General features: G+C 28.5%; 1 protein-coding gene across 3 annotated transcripts in view; it reads right to left on the reverse strand.

The window, feature by feature from the left end:
• Positions 1-13,340, reverse strand: part of LOC129976476 (organic cation transporter protein-like) — a 96,782-nt gene that overhangs the window by 57,307 nt on the left and 26,135 nt on the right. Inside the window, exon 1 of one of the 3 annotated variants that reach the window (XM_056090084.1) lies at positions 134-151. The exons of the other annotated variants lie outside the window; for them this stretch is intronic. The gene's annotated coding sequence lies outside the window, so the exon portion shown is untranslated. Of the gene's footprint in view, positions 1-133; positions 152-13,340 lie in introns of those variants that run through there. 3 annotated transcript variants of the gene reach the window in all.

The raw sequence follows: 13,340 nt of genomic DNA on the forward strand, positions 1-13,340 counted from the left end.
GAAAACGCCAAAATGTAGAAAATATTTTAAAGACATTCATATTGATTAATTAAATGCTGATATTCAATTTTTCTTATTCAGTTTCGTAACATTCAGCAGTACATAATTCAAATACATTCTTGCTATCTCTTACCTTGAATTAGCAGCCTCTATTTTCTTAAGCCGAACGATTCAAGCAACCAGTCAAAACTCCATGTACTTCATTAAGATGTATAATACTCTTAACTCATTTCAATCTCAATATTCACTGTCTTCTTCTGGTTCATATAAAATTCGTCGAATACTTGCATTATCAATTCGCTGTACAAACGAAGAGATTTAATGCAAAGAAGAGTCACATTAGTAAAATAATTTTAATGTGATTAACTGAAATATATTTTTAATCAGTTGTTGCTTAGATTCTATAGAATTAAGGCAGCCTTTGTTATGGTGACCAAAACTTAGTTAAATTAAAGTCTTACTAGAGCAGTATGGCAAACTTAGCTAGCACATTAAAAACGGAATAAAAATTGGGTTTGGTTTCAGTTTGGTTTCGTTACATTCGTGTTCCTTTGGAAATCAATACAATGACTTTTTTTAGGAACTGACCAAAGTTTGAATCCCTTTCAGAAAACGAGAACAGCTTCTGAGTTGCTATTCTCCGAGCTTCCATGCCACAGAAACGAAAGGACACCTGGCCCATAACGTTGGATTTAATGTAGGTCCACGTACGTGGTGAGAAAGATTTTACTGAATGAGCCTTCGAATTCTGAATCCTCCTGCTTCGAAATCTTATCATAAAGTTACTACGGTTCTCTAAAGTTAAGATAATAAAATACTCTTCGACAACAAATGGATTTCAATTTTTATCAAAGAATAGGCTTCAGAACAAGAGAATAATGAATTCGAGATCAACTTCTTTGAATATTCAATTTGTAAAGAATTCAAATTTAGAGAATTTCCTCTCAAAAGATGATAGATTAATTTTGTTATTGAATTTGGCTTATAAAACAATTTCCTAAAGAATTCAAGAATCATTTTCAATAATATTAAAAAATCCTTTCCCTGATTTGATTTGCTTTTTATAATAAAAAAAACTTGCATGTTCTTTGTACACTTTTCTATTCTTAAATGTATTAACTTTATTATAAAATTATTTCCAAGATTAAAACAAAATGTTTGACTTTCATTTGTAACCATATGTCTAAAAGTATGAGGGTATTCACATAACGAAGAAGTCAATACAAAATTGAATATTTCTGCTTTCGATTAAATTTAATCAAAACTTAAAAACTATATAGAAGAGCTAAATTAAGATTTGAGTTTGTCTACAATTTTTATAGATGTTAAACATTATTATTATAGTTTTGATACCCTGCTTTTTTATGTCATATATAATTTTTAAAATTGCTTTTATGATTAAAAAATGAAGGTGAAATATTTCTTAAAGAAGTAAATAATTTTATGGAAAACTACTTGAATATTTCACTTAAAATTGTTAAGCATCCAAAGAATAGAGTTTATAGTCTAATTTAACTTTTTGCACTCGCATTCAATGCATTATTATTCAGTTGTTACATGGACTTGTTTATTACTTAAAAATAAATGCATACAATTGTTTTAAATTGAGTTTCTCTGAAAAATTAATCTCCATCTTTTTACCACTCACTAAGTATTTTTAATAATTAAAATTTAGAAAAAATAATGTCAAAATGATGCACCGTCTTGAAAGGTGACTGAGAGAAGAATTCGGGTGTAAAGGATTAAAATTAAAATTTTTGAAGAAACACAATTTTACAATTTCATACTTGACCAATGCAAGTAATATAAAAATCCTATTTATCCAGAAACATTTTTTTCCATGTAAATAGGTAAAGGAAAAATAATGCTATTCTTTTCAGTTCACATTTATGGTGGCATCAAATGCGGATATGGCTTCGAAAATGGGAAATCAAATTTTTTGTTTTATATATCTACATATAAAGTCTACCTACTGCTAATACGTTGAAATCGATTTATTGGTTAAATTAACATTCCGTTTAAAGTAAAACACATTATTTTTTGGAGGGAAAGCAAATTTGTGATAAGGCTTTTCTTAATTTTGAACCATATTCAGCCAAAAAAGCTGACACTTGAATTTTTCCATTATAAGATTGCACATCAAACTGATGGCATTGGACCATGACAGATTTAACATGCATTGGATGAACACCCCATTCCCGAAGTTGAAAGTACCAACAGGCCACGATACCGCCTAAAACGTCGTTCTAGCCCCCGTTCAAATAAAATTCCACTGGTATGGACTTTTGTAGGATGGATAATTCACTCAAGAATGATCCTGTTTTAGAATGGAACTTAAAATCACAAATTCAATAAATTAAATAGCTTTCCTTTATTGTAATTAATATTTGTTGGCTAAAATGTTTACGTCTACAAAGGTTATTATCATGATGACGATATGTTTCATGCGATTGTCATAGAATAATAAACGAAAACTGTATTAGGAATTCTCATGTACATTAGCAAAGTGTTTAAGATGTGTGTGTGTGTGTGTGTGTGTGTGTGTGTGTGTGTGTGTGTGTGTGTGTGTGTGTGTGTGTGCGCGCGCGTGCGAATAGAAAAAAATTTTTAAATTTTAAAACTCCGATTTATTCCATTCCTGTAGACATAATATATAAGATAAAGAGCGTTAGGCAATATGTCTGTCTATGTCGCGACACAAGAGAAGAAGAACAAAAAAGAGACCAAAATTTTCCCTTCAATTTATTTTTATAATGAGATTTTGATAGGGATTTCTTTGACACATGTCGATTTAGGATAGGTAATTTAGGTATCTTTTAAAGAATGTTACAATCATTAAAGATTTTTATTTCTTCACTCGGAGCGAGAGAAAATGCAAAAGTAGGCATTTTTATAGAGCATTTGTAAGGTGAATTAAATAAAAAGCAGGAATTGAACAGAAAATAAGAGGCTATTTTATAATGAAGTAATTATGAGTTGAATTAGGATTTAAATTAGATTAAGATATATATCAGTATATATATATATACCAGATTACTATATATTGCTACAAATAATATATATGTATATATTATTTGTAGCAATATATAATAACATTAAAAGAAAATAATAAAGGTCCGGAATTCTATAAACTAAAAACATTTCAAGAACATTTCCATGAAAACAAATCATTAAGAATGCATAGGAACAAATAGTAATCCGCTTGCAGAAAAAAATGCAATGCTTGAAACGAAATTTTAAAAAATTCCAAAAGAAAATCTGAATAATAACTCCATTCATTCTGCAAAGGGGGAATAGCTGAATGAGCACAAATGTAAAATAAGAATTGCAAACTTCAGCTTTTTTACCTTTGTTACAACCCAGAATAAGATATTATACATAAAACTAGAAGGTTGTGATCCCATAGCTAATTTCTTTGCATGTTTGACTTTATTCACATATCGATAAACCAGGTACTTCACACATAAAAAATGCCCCTGAGTAGCTTGACACCAAAATAGATGTGAAACTGGAGTTAGTGCATCCGATAATGATGCAGATAAATGGGTCGGTAATATTTTTTAACTATGATCGGCATTATAACTGCCGTGGATGATTCTATTATTGATTTAACTTTCTGTCTAAGAAAACAAAACGCTAAGAAATAACCAAATTAAAACATTAAAGCAAACATTTCTTAAAAAAATTGAAAACATTAATTGTTTTAAACTTTTTAAAAATGTAATCCAATTCTTTATTTCCAGTTTTTACGGAAATGTTGTAAATGAGAAAACCAAAAATTAAATTCAATTTCTTTTAATTTATCTCTTGTGGAAGTATTTGATACCACAACAATCATACATTGACATATTTGTGACGCCGAGTTCAGTGAAGAAAATCGGATTGTCACACATTTGTGACGCCGGACTCAAGCAAAAAAAAAAAAGGAATGAACATATTTGTGATGCCGTATTCAAGTAAGGAAATCGTGATATCATGTATAAATGACCTTAGCAAAGAAAGAATTAATTTACTTTAAATATCATTAAATAAGTTTTATGTATGATAAAGTTAATTCATCAAATTGATCTTTTCTAAGTAAAGATGTAAAACTTATCTTTTAGCTGAAAAAAATTAGCTTTATCAAGCTACAAATATCAAAAAACAGTAAATAATGAGGGCAATAATATGTTGATTAGATGGAAATTAAAGTCACAGCTTAGCCATCAGAATTCTTGTCAAATTTTTTACTGCGATCCAAATCTGGTTTTAATAATTAAATTTCTTTATTTTAGTGATTTATTCCAATCAAATCTGTTACCAATTAGTTATCAAACAAAGAATTTTAAAAGACATTCAATTTTAAAGTTATTTGATAAATTACTTTGGAATAGAAGAAGTGCTAAATTTCAGTCAAGTGCATGGAAAATTAAACAGCTAATGTTTTCAATGAATTTATGATTTTTAAAACTTCTTCCCACTTACGATACCCTTCAAATGAAATGAAGTCTCCACAGATCAGCTTACGCCTATAAAATATTACTAAGTTCCCAATAAATGTGAACATTTAACGCTGTTTAATGGTAAAAAGAAAATCAATTTAAAATTATTATAAGCAAATTTGTGGAAGATTTAAATCAAGCTAATGCTTTTAACTATTTGTCATTGCAAAACTAAAAAATTCTGAAACAAAAAGGTTTTAAAAGTCTCCCATCATTCACAATTGATTAATACTTTTTAATAATCTTATCATTACATTAATTTAATTGAATCCCGAAGACAAAACTTCATGTGTTAATTCAATGTTATTTCACCAAGAGATGCAAGGAAATGTCTTTAGATTAAGTAGGTGATTTAACATTTTGTAGTATAAAACATTACAAATACTGATTTTAAAAATTTCCATTTTCTAAATAAAAATTATTCTAATATTTATCTACTGGTAATTTAATTCAGCAAGAATATTCATTTCGATCTAAATGAACATTATTATTATATGTATTCTTTAGGTGGTGAAATTCATTTATATATTTTATCCACAGAGAGAATAGCCATCGTCAGCGAGATGGAAATTTATTTGATTATTTTGACATACAGTTCAACCCAATCCACGTGTCGATAGCGATATCCAAACATGGTAATCCAAATATCCCAATCAATGAAGAAATGCATTTCGAGAAAAAGTTTTTTTCACGTGTCAATAACTATTATTGAGTGTCATTTTTTTTTCTCCAACAATAATTCAGAGCCTTGATTATAAACAAATTGGGAGTGTATTCCCCTCCGTTTTCTACCATAATTCACTTAATTACATTGATTATAACATACGGTAAAAAAAAATGTTGAGTGGAGGATATCAAATTAATTGTTCACGATAATTATCAATTAAATTTTTATAAGTATTCAAAATTATCCTTTTTTTATGAATACATTGTTATAGATGTGTTATAATTTTGTGTTTTCTAACGAAAATTTTGCAAACTTTTTTTTATTAAAAATTATAACATTATCTATTTAATGATGCCAGCTCAATTACCATTTTTTTTTTCGTATATAATGTATTGTAATCATCAAAGAATTCAGACTGGAAATTGCGATGAATCTCCGCTGTCTAGACATCTATAAGTCCCCAAAACACATTTTAGGAATTATATTTGACTTCCTGCCAGGCAGGCAGTTTATTGTCTGTGAACACAATAGTTCAAAAACTACGGGAACTAGGCAATTGAAATTTGGTATCCCTATGAGCCCTGACCGCCCGATATCGCTCCGTTCGACAGGAACCTCACTCAGGCGCTTTGGGCCAGTTAAATGATATGAAATGAGTTTAAATGAGCACTCGTTGGAAAGTACTTTTCACCCCTTAAACGTTTTAATCGCCCCAAAGCACCTGAGTCAGGCCTCTGTCGAACGGGGCGATATTGGGCGTTCTGGGCTCATAGGGGTATATGACATAGCCCCAAAATCTGTAAATTTTTATCAAATTTTGAACGCAATCATTCATAGGATGTCTGTCTGTCTGCTTGTTCGAATTCAAATGAACTCAATGAATATAAAACGCAAAGAGCTCGGTAGTTAAATTCTTATACTGGTTTAGCATCTAAAGTACTCATCAAATTTTGAACTGTCAAATGTCTGTCCTTTGATATGCATATAAATGCGATGACTAAATCAATGAAATTCGGTGTGTTATCCTGTGACTACAACTATAGTTTCGTGTCAAATTTTGGTATCAATCGGCCTTCAAATAAGCGTCCAAAATACAAATTTTTGATATAAAAATGCTAGATTTTTGCCAAAGATCTATATTTCTTAACTATCATTCACCAATTCCATGCAAGGTATTCGCTTCCTTACCCAAGGACCATAATTTTATGTGAAGGAAGGGGGAATAAGACTTATCTTGGAGAATATGCGAGAAAGTTTCGGGTAATCCACTCCCGCTTGGAGTGGACGTTTCTGATTCAACGATATTTTTCGATCCAGTAGATTTTTTTATTGCTGTTCTTTCCTTATTGCAGTATATATAATAGGAACAAGAGGAAATAACATCAATAAAATACACACGATGCGGAACGGACACCAAACATAAAATGTCCGATAAAAGAAAACAATATCATAATTTATGTATCAAATATTACGTGACAGAAAAAGGAGGGAAAACAAACCAAAAAATACGATTGTATCTGTAATACAAATATAAGTTTCCAGGAAGTTTTCTCCGAATTGAGTGCTTTTCTAGTTTCAACAGATTCTTGGATCACGAATTTAAACTTTACTTACTAATTATTTACATTTTATTAAATTGCTTAAATTATTTAATGTATAGTAAAAAGAAGAAATTAAAACAGCTTTTCATAATTTGAGTAGTAGAATAATTTTTTTTCCATAAATTGCATTAAAATAATTTATCTTTAGTTGAAACATTTGAACACATATGCAAAATATCATCATTGGATTAGTCATTCGTCTCTTCATGATAATATTTTAGGCTTATTTCATATGTATATTTTATTTTATTTTTAAAAATTTACACTTAATTATATGGCAGCAATATTGTACAATCAAAAAATGCGTTTAATATTGTCGAAATGTGGAGAAATATAAATCTAGTAACTAAATCAATGAACAGGATTTAAAAAAAATGTAGATAATGCAATTTTAAAAATCTATTAAAATTAGAGAAAAATGTCCCTAAAATTCATTTCACTAAAAAAACGGATTTTCTATTCTTAAAATGATTATAAAAATTATTTTTGTGCAATAATATGCTCCGAAGTCATTTAAGAAAACATTGAAATTTTATACAGTTTTTAATTTAAAAAATGATTAAAATGTTTGAAAAAATTCATAGTTTAATACAAATTTAGTACTCTAAATCTCTATAGAGTACATTAAATAATTTTTCATTATGCATGTAATATGGCGCATTTGCAAACAGAATACCAGTTTATAAACATTATGATGCACTATATAAAATCTTGTATTAAATAAAGTCATAAATATCATGTCTACACAAAAAGTCCTTTCTATAAAAAATTTCTTTAAAATCTTTTAAATCAAGCACCATTGTGAAAGCAGAAAAAAAGTAAGCTCTTGATTTCACTAAGCAGAAGCGAGACAAAGACAGTGACCCTGACTTAAATACCTAGAAAGAAACACTTTTTAAAAAGCAGCAGTTGGCACCATCCTCAATAATTAAGATTTACAATTTTTAAGATTACAATTTTTTTTCACTACTTCTTGCTGCACATGTTACTTCTTATTCTGCGCTCTGTTAATGTTAGATTATGAATGGAAGGAACTTGGTATTTCAAATTTGTCCCAAATTTATTTTCCACGGAGCTGCATGCATCCTATTTAAGAGCTTAAAATATTCTCATTCAAATATTTTCAAATAATATTTTGTTATATTTAATCTATACTAAATCGAACATTAATATATGGCGGTTTACATTACATATAATAATGTAAACTGGCATACATAATTACATCTGATCTATATTAAATCACACATTAATATAAGCCTGTTTATATTAATTGTATATATTAATATATACAATTAATATAAGCATTTTTACAGGAAATCTATGAAACACCGACAATTTATAGGATGTCGAGTTTTTTTTTTCTAAAAAATAGGAAATATGAGTATCATGATGTGTTTTCTTTAGGCGTTATACATTATTATGAGGCAAAACAAAATTAATGCTTTTCTTGTTAAAAAAAATTTTTTCAGGCAAAATATAAACTAAAATTAATCTACTTGTTGCAACATGATATTCTTGAATGACATTTTGAGCTACTCAATGTTATTTTTTCCACACAAAGGCATTTCATGTTTTGGTACTGTTTTTTTGTTCATACGCTTGTCGAGTCTCTATCTAATTCCACTAGTTTATGAAATTGCAATTGACCGGGAAAGAATTTCATAATCATAAACACGTTTTTAGGGCATGAAGTATACTGTGATTTCGCATACAGTTTTAAAATTTCTTCAGAAGTTCCAAGTCGAAAGTGATATTTGAAACAAATCAGTGATGTATTTAATACTGCACATGCATGCTACTAATTTGTCATTTAGCATTCTATAAAAAACTTAGGAAATATGTGAAATTTTAATCGTTTTATACATTACCAGCCAGTTATTGGCATTCCATTATTCTATAGAATGCCAGTTTTCATATATTGTTGATAACATGTACTTTTTCAAAGTTTATATCATTAATTTTAATACTCGCATCCTTATATAGCGTTATATCAGACATAATGAACTCAATTAAACTAATTTAATCGATGGGAATTTTTTTTAATTCAAAAAATGAATTAAAATCTTTTGAAATTTGGGAAGATAATTACAAGAATGTAACAGAAATTCGAAAATTGGTGTTTTCACTTAATATAAGTGATAATCAATGAGATCGAAGGCATCTTTTCGAATTAAAAAAATTCATTTACAAATCACGAGGAGTTATTTAGATTATATGTTAAATCCATTTAAAAAAAATCCAAAAATAATAGAAATTCAATTGAACATAAATGAAAAACTAAATTATTGCTTTAAACTTAAAAAACATATTGAGCATAAGTATATTTTTGTCTTAAATCGAGCATTAATTTATATACTAACTACTTAAATTAAACTTTCAGGCACTAGTCCAGCCGAAATGTAATAAAAAGTATAAAATATGGAAAAATACATAACTTCATTTTCAGTGATTCAAGTTGCTGAGATAATTAAATAAAATGGGGCTCTAAGTTTGCACCTGGATATGTTTTTATAGATGAGGAAGTAGACGGGGGGGCTTGTGTTTCTCATTTAAACTGTCTTTGAAATGAGTTGAAAAGTTTAAATTCAAACGCTTTAAGTAACACAAAGGCAAACACTCACAACTAAATTTGTAATAAAGTGCAGTTTTGGAAAAAATAGTATTATTTATTTTTTTTATTCATACTTCTAAAGAAATTTTTGCAAGAGAAACAACAGTAATAGCTGATTGATATATTGCCGTGCTATCGAAAATAGACTGAAATCAGACAGCGGGCAGCGAACGATGATTGAGTTATACGATTGCGTAAAAGTTGTCTATTCCAGTGGCGTTCGGAATGTTGCATACCGTTGTAGCAAAATGTCGGGGATGCCGTTTACAATGGTGCATCGAACATAAAATTTGATCATCTCTTCAATGGATGTCTGTCTTTTTTTTTTCGGTCGATAAAGTCGTTTGAATCTCACAAACGATATTCGATTTTATTTGACATGGAGAGGGTAAGGACATATTTTCATCCCACTAACATCAAAGAAAGAGACTGTTGGAACGGTCTTAGTGCTTGTGTGAAGTGGCATGCAATGATAAATAAAAAAAACGGGACTCCATATTTTCGACACAGATTCAGTGGCCGTAGATCGTTACTTTGATAAAGTAATTCTCTCCACGTGAGTCATAGTGCCATAGACCGTTACTTTGATAAAGTAATTCTCTCCACGTGAGTCATAGTGCCATAGATCCAAATTTAGTATTTACGAACAATAACGCACTATCACACCGATCTCGCGCTGTTCAGAAACTTCTGAAAAATTAGGATAATTGGTGAATATGTTAGGCAGTTTTTTACCCTGATTTAAGGCCGCCTGAACATGTATGAAATGCTTTGAAAAGACGACATTACATCCTCTGAAGACAAATAGACATTTGACACGGCTCATTTGGCACTTTTGCTTCAAAAACTGCTGGATAATATTATTTTGAGTATGAGCAGACAGTGCCTCAAAACACTGCAGTTAGGGGAGGACATATCTTTTATGAAGGGGCATCTGTTTATTCTCCTTCTTCTCGTCTATATAATGTTTTGTAACACCGCCATTCATTCTTTAAGTACTACATTCTGCCTTTCTCATTACCCATGCCTTTCAATTTTCTTTTTGCAAAATTATAGCAAAATGAGAAAAATTACATGAGCTTTATACACTATGTGACATATATTTAAGTAGAATTCTGGAAATCTCATTCGAATTTTTAAAAAAGAATAAATAATATTTTCCAAATTTGAGTTTTTTATAAATTTTTCCTGGCTTAATAAATCATCACGACGTTCGACAGCTCATTTTGTAAGTTTATTTGATACCCAGAAATTTTTAATTTAAACGTTTTTACTCAGTCTCTTATTAATTTTACTAGCCTCTTATTTAAATACAAAATACCGGTGCTTTAGCATTCAAATTCCATCCCATGTCTGGCAAAAAATTAGAGTGCATAGATATTTTCCTCTTTTTATTTAGTTAATTATTATCAAAATAAAATTAATAAAAGCATCATTCTTGAAATTTTTGTCAAAATTAGAAATTATAATTTTGTAGAAAAACATTGTCAAACTTTGAAATTGGATTAGAAAAAACTGGATTGGACAAACTTAGAAATTTTTTAGCCATTTTCATTTTCAAAAAGAATTTAAAGTATTCTAAAGATATCTAAAATGTCACCTATTGAGATATTTTTAAATTAGTCATACTCTAACATACATGGAATAAAAATCTGAATTTGAGTAAGTAGGGCAAACTTATTTTTTTATTAGAATTACACTTTTCTTAGAATAATACTTATCTTAAATCCGAAATGATGCTCAACTAATAGGGTTATCTTCCAGTTATTAATTTATTTTAAAAGTTGCAATACTACTAATAAAAATGGATGATGAAATGACTTTTTGGATTTACAAATTATTTTTTACCTTTTATTTATAAACCTTCTATAATGGTTTTTCTTAATCCTTTCCAAAAGGATAAAAAGATGGAAATAATTCTATATGAAATGTAATCCGAATCAAATATGCATCATTTATCAGAAAAGTGCAATTATTAAACACAAAAGATGACTAGAAAAAGAAAAAACATACAGGTTGGTCAGTTTGAAACATTTTCTACTTATTTCGATTTGCTTCGAGCATAATTTGCTACCTTCACACGCCTTTGAAAAATAACAAAAGATATGAGAACAAATATCAATAAATTAAGAAAATAATTAAAATTAATTCTCGGCATAGATAAATAAAAAATTCTGCATATTTGATTCGGTTAATTAAAATATGCAGAATTAATTAAATTAAAATTGTTTCGTATGATAGGTTGAAATAAAAATATTTATAATTTAATCCTTCTTTCTATCAAGATCCCCGATTCGGGTCAAATAAACAACGAGGCACAGAATGTGGATAGCTTTTGTAGTACGATATCTTAATTCAAAGCTAGATCTTTCTGAAAATCTCGGTCACTATCTTTAGATGTCAAGGGCGAAATGACACGGAAGGAAGTGATGAAGAACATCAAATGTTTCTTTGTTTATTTGTAAACTGATAAAATTTTGACGTTTAAACTCTTTTGCTCTAGAGCATTTCTTCAGTGTTTATTCCTAGAATACTTCAGTAAGTGTAAACTCATATTTCTGCTGTGATAGATTAAATGAGGACCTTCTCAAAAATTCCTTTTGAGATTAACGAGTAATAGAAGCTGTCATAATAAATCCTCCATAAATTATAAAATATAATTACTCTTCTTTCACTGCATTCGTTTATAAGTCTAGAAAGATAAGCGAAAACATTTATTTGCTCGTTGAGCAAGTATCTTGTTGAAAAACCACTTGAAGAGAAAATTGGAAAAGAGCACTTGAAAATACATTCAACATTCTACTACTATATTGGATTTAACTAAAGAAATAATTTTTTATAATTATACATTTTAAGAAATGTTTTTAAAAATTGCTCTTGTAGTTTAATTTTTCTAAATTCTTGCTCTTTTTTAAAAAATTTTCTAATTTTTTCTAAAGAAAGTGTATTTTTTTAGATTATTAAATAAGCAATAATTATGAAAATGGGAAAAGGAATTAAATTAATCTACACTGTTTTATGCTACAAAACTAGTAAAACTCTGGGAAAAAGGCAGATTCCTCTTAATTACCAAATAAAACAAATCCAGAGCTCAACTTACGTAAAAAGAAAAATAATATAATTTTCAATTATTTTAAAATCAGTATGCAAACATGCAGTTTAGATAAAACGGCAATGTCATTGTTATGTATTCACTATAGTAAATTAGACCTAAATTTGATTGAATTCGTGGGTGGATATACAATGAGGCAGACAAGGCAGCGGCTAAAATCGCTAGGCTGAAAGAGGATTGCAAGAACCTCTATATAAAAAATAAATAAACTTTATTTTCTTATTAATCAAATAAATAAATTTCTGCAACATTTAAATTCTATGAATGGCGAAATATAACGATGATACTAAACACTTCATCAAATACAATGGATCAAAGTTTTATATATTTCATTACGTTCATTTCATTATCAGAATATGTATGAAATCGAAACTCTGATTCAATAATATTATCTATTATTAAACGTGGATATCAGACAATCTGGAGTCATAATAGATAAATAAAAATAAATACGTATTCACAAAATTTATAAATTAAAAAATATTAACTTAAAATAAATCATTAGCTTATTAAAAACGAGTTGAATTCTAAAACTAAATTGTTCATATTATTGAAAAAGAGATCTCATATCGTACATTGCCTAGGACCACAAAATACCCAAATCCGCCCCTTAATGAATGCACCTAAATTTAAACTTAGATTTTCTATGAAAGATTCAGTCAACTCCAATCTCCTGCAAAACAAACCTCATATAATTCAATCATCTATTTTATAATGATAAAGTTTTGAAATTTTTTAAACGTTTGCAAAAACAACTATATCTGAAAATTTTATATTTTAAAAATGTTTTCCCATTATATAACTTTTTGTAATGAATCAAAAAATAACGATTATATTTTATTTTATAACTCAATTCTAAAGAAACCAT

The sequence above is a fragment of the Argiope bruennichi genome, chromosome 7, assembly GCF_947563725.1.
Source record: "Argiope bruennichi chromosome 7, qqArgBrue1.1, whole genome shotgun sequence".
NCBI lineage: Eukaryota > Metazoa > Arthropoda > Arachnida > Araneae > Araneidae > Argiope > Argiope bruennichi.